Below are 13619 nucleotides of genomic sequence, written 5' to 3'. Positions count from 1 at the left end.
ATTTGTATTTTCATGTCAAACAACCGGGCTTGTGTAACAGAAACCAGTTTGAGAATCAATATTGAATTCTAATTAACAGCCTCACACTACTCTAACAAACACATGTATTGTATATCTAGGTATATCTACATTTATACATATCAATTTATTGCATGCGATATAAAACGGTTATTAATAATATATTATTCTTCATGACAATCTTTGCTTTGTTACAAACACACGCATTAGATAGATACATAAAGTAGTAAGTCACTTCACCTTTGAACCCAGAATTAAAGTATGACATCGTGGCATTAGGCAGGTATTAGGTAGGTAGGTACATCATAACTTATTCCGCAAATCAAAGAATCGTTTTCAAAATAACTCGTAGTCTAACCTTTACATTTTTTGTAATTAAAAGAAATATCAAGAAATGGAAGAAAAATGACACAATATTGTTATTATAGAAAAAAAACCGTTTTCCCGCACCATATAATTTACTGATGTATAATACTCAAATTAAAAAGCGGTGATAGATTAATGGTTAAGACTTCCACTTCCTATTCGAGAGGATCCCGGGCACACGGCTCTAATACTTTATGGAGCTATATATGTGTTGATTTCAATGTAAAGAAAAACGTTATAAGGAACCCTGCATGCCTGAGAGTTTACCACAATGTTCTCAATGCTGGTGTGAAGTCTACCAATTCGCACTAGGCGAGCGCGTTGGACAATGGCCTAACCCTTTTCTTTCTAAGAGTAGATTTAGACTCAGAAGGTTCAATCTCAAGTCACTTCAGATACCTATAGAACGAATATATAAAACGGCAAACGGCGCAAGTATGCTTCTTTTATCAAGAGTTACATTTTTGTTCCGTTTGCCGTTGCCGTGGAGACCCTAGAAGGGCCATGGCACGGTAATATCGATAACATTACCGTGGCCATGGAGTCTTAGTGCTAAAAAAATTTTAGAGACATATCACCGCAATTAATCTGGTGACAGAAGGCCTGGCTCATTTTTTGCGCAACGGATCAGCTTGGCTGTCCAGCGCGGAAATGCAGCCGGTATTCTTGGCACCATTCCACGCGGGCATGATTTGCATAGATAAGGCTAGCTTGTAATATTTTCATTAAAAAAAAACACAATGTATAAAATCCTATATAGTACTTACTTAATGTATGTATAGTAAAACTCATGCATGCAAGTCAACTAACAACTATATAACATTTATAAAATTAAAATTAGAATTATGAGATCAAAACAATCGGCTTAAATCTGATCTGATCAATTAAATATATAATTACGAATCACCTTCGAACACTACGTGATTACTGATTGATCACGAATACTGATAACAATCGATAAAACTAAATCTTAATAACGATAGCGGGCGTATGATAAAAGATCAATCGCTTATTGTTGTGATACGAATGTTTTATATCGATTATTATTATGAAACCAACTTGAAGCTGCTATTTTATTCATATCTAAGCATCGATACTTTACTTTCATAAACCTTACCCCAATTTGTCTAATAAATAATACCTACGTTGAAGAGTATCTGACTGATTGTTAACTTGCCATAAACATTTTTTTTTTGTTGACGGGGGGAAATATTCTTAAGGTACACGGTCTCTTTATGCAGACATCGGATTGTGTGGGATTTCTAACCACTAAAATCGGTGATCATACTCCATCTGTATACAAGTAACTACAGGGCATAATATAAAGAGCTTCCGGGAACTATAGAACGTGCATTGCCGATGCCTCTCTTGTACGATGCCCATTGGGCTCCTCTTGGAATATGTACTCCCCTTAGCCTTAGGTACGCCATAGACAGAATAATCTACCTCATATTCTAGAGACGGACTTACGTCATCCCTCAGGAAAACAGAAATCTGTAGCCATAAATAAATATAGCCGTGGAAAATAACTCTATGTTTTCCATTTGTTTTTGGTTTTAAACACCCCAAGCAAAAGTAGTTATAGGCAAATTCAAGTATAATAATATGTTAAAGGTTATTCAAAACCGATTGTGTGGCCTGTCTAAAAGCGAACGTCATATTATGATTTAGAACATGTTAATATGTCTGCTTATGTCATAAAACCTGTATCGTACGCAAGCCGAAAACTTCATTAGTTTAAACGAATATACCTACCTATAGTGCGCGACAAGTCGAGATGGCAATCGAGGACCGAACGCGTCACACACCCGCTCAGCCCCCGCGCTAACCCGGTGCGGGCGAGCGCGGGTGACGTGTGGTTATGCGGGGCGTCCCCCCGCCTCGTACCCCGATTGCCATCTTAACCTGTCGCGAACTTATAATGTATGTCTTAAAAGGTCAATGTGTCGTAGACAGTTTTAGTGTGTCTTTATGTCACGTTACATAAATTATAAAACCAAAATCATGTATGTTCGTTATTATAATATAACTAAACATAAAAGTCTTTTATATTTTATTTTATAACGACTTAATTTATTGTATTTGAGTAAAAACACAAAACAATAAAAATACATAAATAATAATATTATATTTTTAAATAGTGGCGAAAATAATATATTATTTAAATCTATGTATAATGTGTTACCAAGTACACTAAGAAAGGCTTTAAAAAATTCTAATCATGCAGGTAGTACCTATACCTAATTTGAAACAAGGACGCAGTAATATTGACTGATTTAAAACAATTTTTTCTCAAGACGTTAATTTAACGTCAGTAAAACAGGATAAACTATTTAAATGCCGCTTTATATCAAGTTGTATGAACTATAAAACTGAGTACCTACGTATATTAAGTGTAATATTATATTTATGCCTTTGCAAATATATGTTTTAAATTTGCTACATAAATAGCTTGTATCCCGCGAAAAAACATAGCCTACTTTTTATCTCGGAAAATGAAAAATCAATGAGTCCCACGGGATTATAAAAAAAAGAAAAATAATTGTCCAGCGAGTTACGACGTTCTCGATGTCTGAGCCGCCTATCCGAACAACCGGCGGAGTAATTACCCGTCGCACTCGCAGACTCACTCGTAGCCCAGTGACAAAACCAACCCAACTACACACTCGATTCTCATTGCTTGCTTCTAATTTTAACTCAACTAATTTCTCGCTGTCGGCGGCGGTGGGACAAGTGCCTTAGTAATATTAATTTAAAAAACTTCACAATTACGAACCTACAAACAGTAACTAGGTACTTAGGTACTAACTTTGTATAATGAAGAACACATTAAAGCAGTAAATCTAAATCACCGCATCTATAGAAATAAGTCTTGTACAAACTGTGTGTGGGTGAAGATGCTAATAATATAATATTAATATAGTGACATTAAATTTGATATTTTGAAGTGGGCACTCACCTTTAGTATATAATCTTATATCCTCGTCTAATATTAGTTTACGAAATCTTTACTACTTACCACTTAGAATTTATTACTTCAAAATGATGTTGTGTTATTATTTTACAATATTGTGGTATTTCAAGTAAAAGTTTAATATATTCTCATTTTTCATATATATAAGATTTACCAGACGCCGTTCATATTGAACAGCATTATTTGACTGTTATTAATTTGTATTACATCTGACATAGGATCGGGGAACTAGATTCCGTCCAGTTAGCGGAGTTAGAGTGAACTAAAGTGAGGGAACTCTCGGTTTGATCATGAATCGATCATATGTCACATATTGGGCCATGGTCATAAAAAAATAGGGCTACTTAGGGCTAGCTGCGTCAATACTAACATTTGAGGCCTGCTAGTGACGTCGAAGCCTCGAGGTTTTGTTGGAAGTTTTCTAACTGTCATGAACTGTGGCTGAGTCTCCAAGTTTGAGAGGGTGAAAATATTGTATGTTCTTGTTTTAATTATTTAAAACCATAAATTATTTATTAAGTGTATTTTTATACAGGCGATTTTCATTAAAATGTTAGCATTTCTTGAAAAGGTTTACTGTTTTTTTTTCTAATCCTTATAATATAATAAGCTGAAAATGCCGATTTATCAAATAATTTTTAATTAGACTTAAGACTCGAGACAAGAGCCATGACTTTCAAGGAGTAAATTAGCAATAAACTATAATAAGAGGGCTTTACGTTATATAATTAAGTAAAAGTAATATCATTACGTTTTATACTCGTATAGCAAAGGTTACGATTATTATTAAGTATTATACGATTATATTTAATACCAACAATTAAGTAGGCATTTAAATTTCAGAACAATTAATTTGCTAATTAAGTTGCTTAATTATACAAATTGTAACATTTGAAGGAATTGGGTATTTACAAATTTGAATAAACCAATTAGTAGGTTTTTTAAACAATCTCATTTCCTAAAGATAAAAGCCTATTTATAGCGAATCGAAGTTCTCTAAAATCATAAAATAAAATAATAAGATAGAACATAATATTATAAGATTTTTTAGCAAAATACACAATAATTTGACCTAAAAGGGTTTTCCCTATACACCGGAAAAAGAGTATTTTATTCTACTTTACCACTAACATCAGTGAGAGAATTTTCACTATCGAATTTTCAGAATCGGATTCCATGTTCCGGATTAACATTCAAAATTACAAACTTTAACTTTAACTCTTTTATTAAGTAGTAGGTATAGATGTAGAGCAGTGTAAAGTAACTCTTAGGCCAAATGCGAAAGGTTTTCACTCGAAGGTTATTCTCAAGCTTGTGTAAATATTTGGCCACAAAGACGGGCGTCATGCGGATTCTAGATTGTTTGGCTGTCGAGTTACATCATCCTTAATGGGGTATAAATTATGTTTTTAACCTGTCGTCTAATTAATTTATCAGACATGTATTTATTAGCTATTTTATAAATTGAGAACAGCCTATGTAATATGAATTATATACTAGATGATGCCCGCAATTTTGTTCGAGGTTTTTTAAAATCCAGTGGGAACTTTCCGGCTTAAACTTAGTTTTTCCGGCTTAAAAAGAAGCCTATGTCCTGGGATGTAAGCTATCTCTGAAATGTCATCATCTAGTTAATTAACAAAAGTGGAAATAAGGAATTTAATAAAATTATTTATTTATTTTATTTTTCATGTACCAAATTTGCAAAAATTGTAGTTACAATGTACCTACCTAATAAAAAATTATTGTTATGTACACAATTTTTAAATTTCTATATTATTATGACGAATAGATAGATATAGCTGCCTCCAATTTTTACAATCAGTATCTCTTCCGTATTTAAATAGGGAATATCCTAGCTGATATTATTTTTTATTTTTCATTTTTTTTATTTTTTATTTATCTTTATATGACGCATAGTTTCCTACTGGTACTCTGTCTCATTACTCACCAAAAAGTAGATAATGCTAGCATACTGAACATTATCTCCCGTGAATTTAAAAAATCAGATCGTTTTTAAAGTTTTTCTACTAGAGTTTGGAAATAGCATATTTATAGTTACAATATATCACAGGTCCATAAATTATATTTTTTTACCTATATAGTAATTATCTATATCCAAATATTATGTTGACTTATCGTCGTAATTTTGGGTTTAAAATAAAATTGCAACCCAGACATGTAGTTTATTGGGACCTTTATAGTTCAAAGGTGGCGGGTACTGGTTTTGGTTTTATCGACTTACCGGTTGAGAATCGATTGTAAAATCGACTCGACCATAGATAAAAAATACTAATATAGTTGACAATACTTTTTTATACAGCAATCTCCTGATAGACATTATTTTCAATAAAAAAACTATTAAAAGTTTTACTCAAATTAATTTTATATGTATAGATATTGCGATATCTTAAGTAACTATTAGAAAGCAAAATACATTAATTGATAAACTATTATTATAATACGAAGTTTTCTATTTCTATTATCATTAAATTCGATTTTAGTATACCTACCTAATTATGTATGATTTTTTAAACGTCTTTGTAACCAGAATAATAAGTATATCTTCGTATCGATAAATTGATTTGAAATTTAAATGTCATTAACAATTAACATTAAATATCTATAATTAAAAACATTAAAAATCGATATCTATAGTGATTAGGTATATTGTAAGAACCTGACGTGTTTAAAAATATCTACGAAATAAATATAGCCAGGAAGAGAATTTTCAAACTGTCAACATGTAGGTACCACCATTTTGATGGTGATTATCATTATTTCGTCATAAAAGTAGAGCAAATCACGATTCATCCATATTCATATTATAAATGCGAAAGTGTGTCTGTCTGTCTGTCTCTCTGCTAGAGGTTTTCACGGCCCGTCCGTTCAACCGAATCTAACGAAATTTGGTACAGATATAGCTTGCATCCCGAGGAAGGATACTTTTTATACGGAATATCAAAAAGATCCCACGGGATTTTTAAAAACTTAAACCCACGCGGACGGAGTCGCGGGCGTCATCTAGTTTTACATAATTCTTTTGAAAGACCGGTTCATATCCGAAAGGTTTCCGTAATTTAAAATCTAATAATTAATGCATTCCGAACCGCTGGTAGAGTTTTGACTTATCATAAGTGGCACCATGATGTCCTATATGAAATAATTTCATTTCTTTTTATTTCATTATGTACCTACATAATATGTTTATAGGAGCACTACCTAGGTACCTGGTACGTAGGTATAGGTAGGTACTGTGATTCTTTGGATTGTGTAACACCATTTTATCCCCATATTCAGCTTATTAATATTTATATCCATCGTTAAATTCCGCTTGCTGACTAATATTCATGTTTCAGACAACAAACTGAAAAATACAATATATAGCAAGTGATTAAATAGAAAAATAACTCACACCTAACTAGACAATAGGGGTACCTCTCCGTTGGAATCCCGTGGGAACTCTTCAATTTTCCGAAATAAAAAAGTAGCCTGTTTGTCTGCAAAATACAAGTTTTATGTTACTCTAAAAGAATGTGATGCAATAGATAGATACAAGAATTGCAATAGATAGATACAAGAACGTGAAACAAAACATAATTGTTATTTACTGAAAATACTTTTTGTTTTTACTGTATTCTAAGATTGCCCAATTTCAATAATAACGGAACTTTTCTATCTTTTCATAAAGATCTCTATTTAAAATGAACACTTAATTTTAAGGTTAATCTTGCTTCATGAGCAATGTTAACCTTAACTCAGTTGACTCGCCTACATTCTCCAAATCTATACAAATAAATAAAATACAGGTGTCTTTTTGTAATGTCAAAATAACAGCTTTTTACCAAATGAAAGTGTATGTGCAGCACTTATAACAAAAAATTTTTTTTTTAATTTTTGTCAGTTTGTCTTTTTGTTCCGGTTAATCTCCAAAACGGCCGAACAATTTTGAAGGAACACGCAGATAGTTGTTATAAGGAGTAACTAAGGCTACTTTTATTTGGTAAAATAATTTTAAGGTACCGCGAAAAGAAAACCCCATGAAATCTCAGAAAATCAAAGAGTTTTCAAAAAAATCTAAATCGCGTGGATTCAGACTTTTAAAATTCTCGTTGGAAGTCAAAGCCGCGGGCTAGGCACAGATACGTGAGTGTCTTTGGGTTGCCTTACGAAACTCTATTCGATGATCAAATAACGGCCGAAATTAATAATCAATCTATCCATAATAAGTTTTTTTTCTCTTCTTCTGGCTTTGTGATAAGTTATTTAACGACGTTATTAATTGCCAAAAAACACTATAAATTTTTTTTTTAAATTTCGGCCGATAATAATCACCTGGGAAATCGTTGTTAACATTTTTAAATTGGATTGCAATATGGACGAATCAGCAACAGTATAATTTAATTTGATCAGTCACAGATTAGGAAACAAAATTTACTTGAATTTCATTTTTTAATTCTGCAAGGAAATTTTAATTTTTTTCTTGTTATAATTATTATTATTTTTTGTTATCAGTTTATTTTAAATAGGTCCCTGAAAATGGGTGTTCGTATTTACTCAGTTATAGTACCTACAATATGTAAACTCAAAAGGTATAATAAAGATGTTACCAAAAATGTTTGGGTAAATAGGTACTTGTGTATGTATAGTATGTGAGACAACATTTCTTAATAAAGTGTTTGTGCTTAATAAAATGTTATCACAAAAAGTTCTAATTAGGTAGGTAGGTATTTTCAGACAACACTTTATTAAGCAATAATATATTGATCAAACGTCCTCAAAATTACGACGAAAGTAACTTTTATCTTAAAGAAAAATTCTAAAACGTAAAGGCTGATCCACACCTGCGCACGCACACGAATCGTGCTCACAAGGCACATCATAAGAATATCATGGACGTGTTCACGAGTCGTTTTCGCGCGATTCGTGTGCATCTTGTACAAATCACGGCGTGCACAAGTTCGTGAGTTTTTGGGAGTGAGTACACACATGCTATACGCATTCGCAACATTCACATGCACACATAGACAGCGAAGCTTCCATAGGCGTTCATTGCGCGCTGTTAGCACGGTTCGTAAGCGTGCGCATGTGTGGATCGACCTTAAGGAGTAAGGACTTTTTGAGATAACATTAAAGTAACGTTAACCTCAACTTAACAATCTCCGAATCACGAATCGTACACGAAATACCCTTTTTAGACGTACTTATGTAAGGATATATTTTGGGTAACGATTTATTTAACAATGTTAACCTCAATTAAGTTTACAATCTCCGATTATAAATGAAGCATTTTAAAACAGCTTCCAATCACGCAAAGCCATTAAAAGTTACTAGTCGGAAATTCTAATAGGTTGAATTTATTAGCGCCTTTGTCGCTATACGATCGTTTAGAATATAGCCTCTCGCAATACTTTCAGTTTCAAAATTCGCATACCTAATACGTTTGCACAACACGATTACACAACATACATTGTTTTTGTGAGGAAACTTACTTGTATTATTAAATTGTCATTTTTCCGGGTGTACCTACTCAAGATTCAAGGAACCTTCATAATAAAAACATTACATTACTTACCTTTTTAATAATTTAGTACTTACCTAAAAGTAGACTTTAATTGGTTTTGAATTAGATCTAGTTTAATTTTAAACTGCGACCTAAAAAGCATTGATACTACGAGGTAAAGTAAGTCTATTCCTTTCATTTTCTCAATAGCGAACAGTACTTACGTAGCAAGGAAGTGTCAGAAACAGAAGGGTGGACCGGGGGCGCTACCGCAAAGAAAATCACTATGTATACACTTATACGCCATACACACAATCCATCACGTTAACACAGAGTCAGGACAGTCTAGCACAGATAAGGTGAAGGACACAGTCTCAATTTTGCCTTGTGTCCGAGGCACTCGCGACACAATTTTTCCGTAGCTGGAAAACTCTTGCCGCGCGGCGCGGACAACGCAGGCAACGACGAATCGGCGACTGGCCTGCGCGTACGCTACCATACAATAAACATTCGCCTCGAGAGTGGGGCGGCGAATGATATTTTTTCAGAAAATGGCACCTATTTACGAGTTTTCCTGTTTCAAAAATAATTATCATGAAGTTTGATAGGTATATACCAAATACCTTCCTTTTATTCCGATACAAGTGAATAGTGATGATGAAGTTTCAGATGGAAGCGGGCAAACTTGGAAAATGTAACGCAAACCCATACTTCGCATCTGTTTCTACGCGTCATCGTACAGGAACGCTAAATCACTTGGCGGTATGTCTTTTACGGTAGGATGGTAACTAGTCACGGCCGGAGCCTCCCACCAGATTAGGTATACCAAATACCTAAATAATTACTTACCTATAATGTATATTATTACGTTACCTTATGTAGAGTCACACAGTCGATTTAGTTTTGGTTTTTTTCACACTATTCTTCTGTTGTTACTGTTTTATGTTACACAATGGCTACTTTAATACTAATGAAGCGAATTACTTCTACATTTAGTCGAGTTTAAAATAAAATAAATTGTGATTTAATTAGCCAGTATTCACTTAATTTTACATGTTTTGTATGAAACAATTATCGGCATCAAATTAGGTTAAGCATTACAGAAGATTTATTTCTCTAGATCCGTAATAGCCTAGTGATTAAGACGTCCGCCTCATATTCGGGACTCTGGAGGTCGGTGGCTGAAACCCGGGCACGCTACACTTTTCGGAGTTATGTGCGTTTCAACTTTCAACCAATTAAACATCACTAGCTTTAACGGTGAAGGAAAATGTCGTGAGGAAACCAGCATGCTTGAGAGTCCAGAATGTTCTTAAAAGTGTGTGAAGCCCGCCAATCTGCACTGGGCGCCAGCGTGGCAGACTATGGCCACTTCCCAATCTGAACGGACAGCAGAGGCTGGAGATCACTCCAAATGCGAATGACTACAGTGAGATGTTAAGGTCAAGTATTACCTATAAGAATAATCATTAGTAGATAACACCAAATGGATAGAGAAAAACTCAAAGGAGAAAAGGAATTAGTACTTATGTTAGGTATACCTAGTATGTATACTATGTAAAGACTCAATCGTATACTTGAACCTCTGGCGCAGAATCGCAAGAGTTCGATTTCCTGTTGGGTCAAATTGTAAATTCATACTTAATTATTGTTTTTTTAGGTTTAGTCTAGTGGGAGCTCTCTAGCTATGGCTAGTTAGCGTACCTGCAAATATACTTATTAGGTAATATTAAGTACTATGCCAATCATATTTTGGTTTATATCACATAATATTCAAAATTAAAAACCGGACAAACCAATCGTTAAAATGTAGTAACAATTAATCACGATCCAATTACCTTCGTAGCGTAAATAAGGTGTTTAACATTCTTTATTATATTATTTTATCCTCCATTATGAAGATTTTTTCATCAGATAAAAATTAAATGCGTAAAATCAAGGGTTACACCGCTAATTTATTTTGTTATGTGACGCATTACAATGTTTGTTCAAAAATATTTTACACCGTTAAGATAAATCTAATTGATAGGCAAATTAATAAAAATTAATAAAATTACTTTTGTAACATGCGAATAGGTTCTGCAGAACGCTTCTGAAAATAATTTTTAAGGTTTTTTCTTTTTTTCAGGAAGGAAATGAGGAAAGCTAACAGTGAGAAAATTCCGAACTGTATTTAACTTACACTCTCGCACATAATTTGTTCTATAGATAACTACTTATATTTCTTTTCCTGAATAATATGTGGCCCCGCATTACAGTAAATGTGTTGAATCTATCTTCTTACACATTGAAAAGAGTACCAAGACTGACTGGGGGTCATAAGACAACATGAAACAGGCAGCAAGCGAACCGTGGCTTAGTGGTCAGAGCGTTGGGCGCGACCCCAGGAGACGCAGTTTAGAATCCTGCCGGTTCCGCAATTTTGGATATGCGTTTAAAATTATTTAGAAGTTTCCTTGAAGTGTAGTTAAAACACTATCTTAAAAATTATGAAATAAGATCTAAATTTTGCATTTACTTAGGTTTTCTAGAAGACAGGACTATTTTAAGAAAGGATTTTAAAAAACTCTTACAGGATCCTTGTAAAACTAAATTCATGCGGATGACTTAATGGGAATCAACAATTTTTTTTTAAATATTACAATCAAACTTAAAGCTAGCCTTATCTAATTACTATATAAATCATGACCGCGTGGAATGGTGCCTAGAATACTGGCTGCATTTCCGCGCTGGACAGCCAGGCTGATCCGTTGCGCAAAAAATGAGCCAGCCCTTCTGTCACCAGATGAGGCTATTAATCGCGGTGATTTTTTTTTGACAATTTAATTGAGTTTGTTTCAACAAATTCTCAAGGATTATTTTTCTGCTAAGATACCCAAAATTTTGGAGACAATCAAAGCCATTAGCGTCAAACAGTCACCATGAAGGCTCAGATTACGATGACGCAAATTGCGATAGTATCTAAATAGACACTCATTAATTAAGCGGCTTAATTTCCTTTATCTAAACATTAATTAAAATATTTTTTTATCTCAGGTTTACTTGGCTTTTAGGAGTGCCGATAACTGCTTAGTATGATACATTCATCCACATTGTAATATAATATTATAGAGATAAAGTTTGGGAGATTGGATAGGTTATTCCCGAAACTAATGATCTGATTTTAAAAATTATTTAAATTATATAAATAGCTACATTATTTCCAAAGGTTGAATTTATATCACGCGGACGAAGTCGAGGACAGAATCTAGTATTATTATAATAAAAAGCATTAAGATATTCTAGGAGTTTTTAAAATGACTGTTTAATTCGGGTACCTACGCACGCATTATGAGACCTTAAGAATTCCTGAACTCGCTTACCTAGGTATATATTTACTACAATTAAGTAGTATTTTAGTGTAACAAAACTTTATTTTGAGGATCAGTACGGTTTACAAATGCCTACTTATATGTAAAAAAATGGTTTTTAAAACATTTCTGAGAGAAGTATGCAAATAAATGTTAAGGTCATTATAACTCAATGTGTCAACTGTCATGTCAAAAGTACATTTTTAGTCCTTATTATAAGGTACGTACTTTTGACGTAAACAGTTGGCACATAGAATTAAAAAAACGAGTGAGAACTTAAAATGTACGGACTATATTCTATGTATGTCGGACATAAAAGTAAAATTGTATTCGGTGATCGGTCATACAAAAGACATCAACGAGCTTCAATTTTTCACGTCCCAAAATATTGTATACCTACAAATTGAAAAATAAGTACTAAACTTTATATGTAGCTTACGGCTATTTTAGGTCCTAAATAACTGTTTATCTGCATTTTCTGTCGGTAGATTGTGCTTTTTTTTTTTTTTTTTTTAAATTTGTTCGAATTTAAACAGCTCTATGACTGCTCTAGTGCTCTTACATGAAAATGCTTACCGTAAATCATCACTACTAATAATATTACTTATAGTTTGTTTAATGGTTTGTTGATTTATTGGTTTGTCCCCCAATCTCGTCGCAACAGACCTACGGATCGACGCGATTTTTGCATGGGTATTAGAAGTCCCTACAAGAGACCTATGTCCAGCAGAGGACGTCTATCGGTTAATGCTGATGATGATGATGATTAGTAAAAACCTGGAGGCCAACATAGGCTACTTTTTATCTCGGAAAATCAAAGAGTTTTCCCAAGATTTTTAAAACTTGTATCCACGCGGGCGAAGTCGCAGGCATCGGCTAGTATTTTATAAATAATTACAAAATATAATAATGATTGTATACAATAAAAATATTATGAATAGTGTTAATCAATCAATTATCTATTCTCTTTGTTATTTATTGCCAATTTATGTTAAATTTATATATTGTGCGTGTCATTTCAAGCCCATTCCTCATATTTATGTCATAACAATTTTATAATTATTGATTTATACAGTAAAGCTGTATATACACTATATTGATAAAACAAATCTAGTATCACACTCATGACCATTATCTATAATGGTCGAAAAATGCAATAATAACCATTTTTTAAACCTAATAAAAACCTTTTTATTATCCCACTTCTGATGGTGATTGTACTGTTTGTTTTAAATCCTTTATTGCACATTAAAAATAGATTTTTTTTAGGTGAATTTAATGCCTAGAGATGTTCTCTTCTAGTTAGCCTTTGGTAATATCTAATGGGGAAAGAGTGATAGAAATAGTGCCTAAATCGAGTGAATTAATTTTATGGGCAAGAAAATACCATAGGCAGCATTTTGTACAA

The 13619-nt window shown here is 33.2% G+C and overlaps 1 protein-coding gene across 5 annotated transcripts in view; it reads right to left on the bottom strand.

The window, feature by feature from the left end:
• sona (sol narae) overlaps positions 1-9372 on the bottom strand; it is a 131994-nt gene extending 122622 nt beyond the window's left edge. For 2 of the 5 annotated variants that reach the window (XM_069499876.1, XM_034969937.2), the window contains exon 1: positions 9086-9371. The gene's annotated coding sequence lies outside the window, so the exon portion shown is untranslated. Of the gene's footprint in view, positions 1-9085 lie in introns of all 5 variants that reach the window. The other 3 variants (XM_034969941.2, XM_069499877.1, XM_034969939.2) reach the window with 2 other exon arrangements.
• Between the last annotated feature and the right edge of the window lie 4247 nt (positions 9373-13619).

The sequence above is a fragment of the Maniola hyperantus genome, chromosome 7, assembly GCF_902806685.2.
Source record: "Maniola hyperantus chromosome 7, iAphHyp1.2, whole genome shotgun sequence".
Taxonomy (NCBI): Eukaryota; Metazoa; Arthropoda; class Insecta; order Lepidoptera; family Nymphalidae; genus Maniola; species Maniola hyperantus.
Note: the sequence above shows the minus strand (reverse complement) of the source record. Positions and strands in the feature narration are given on the sequence as shown.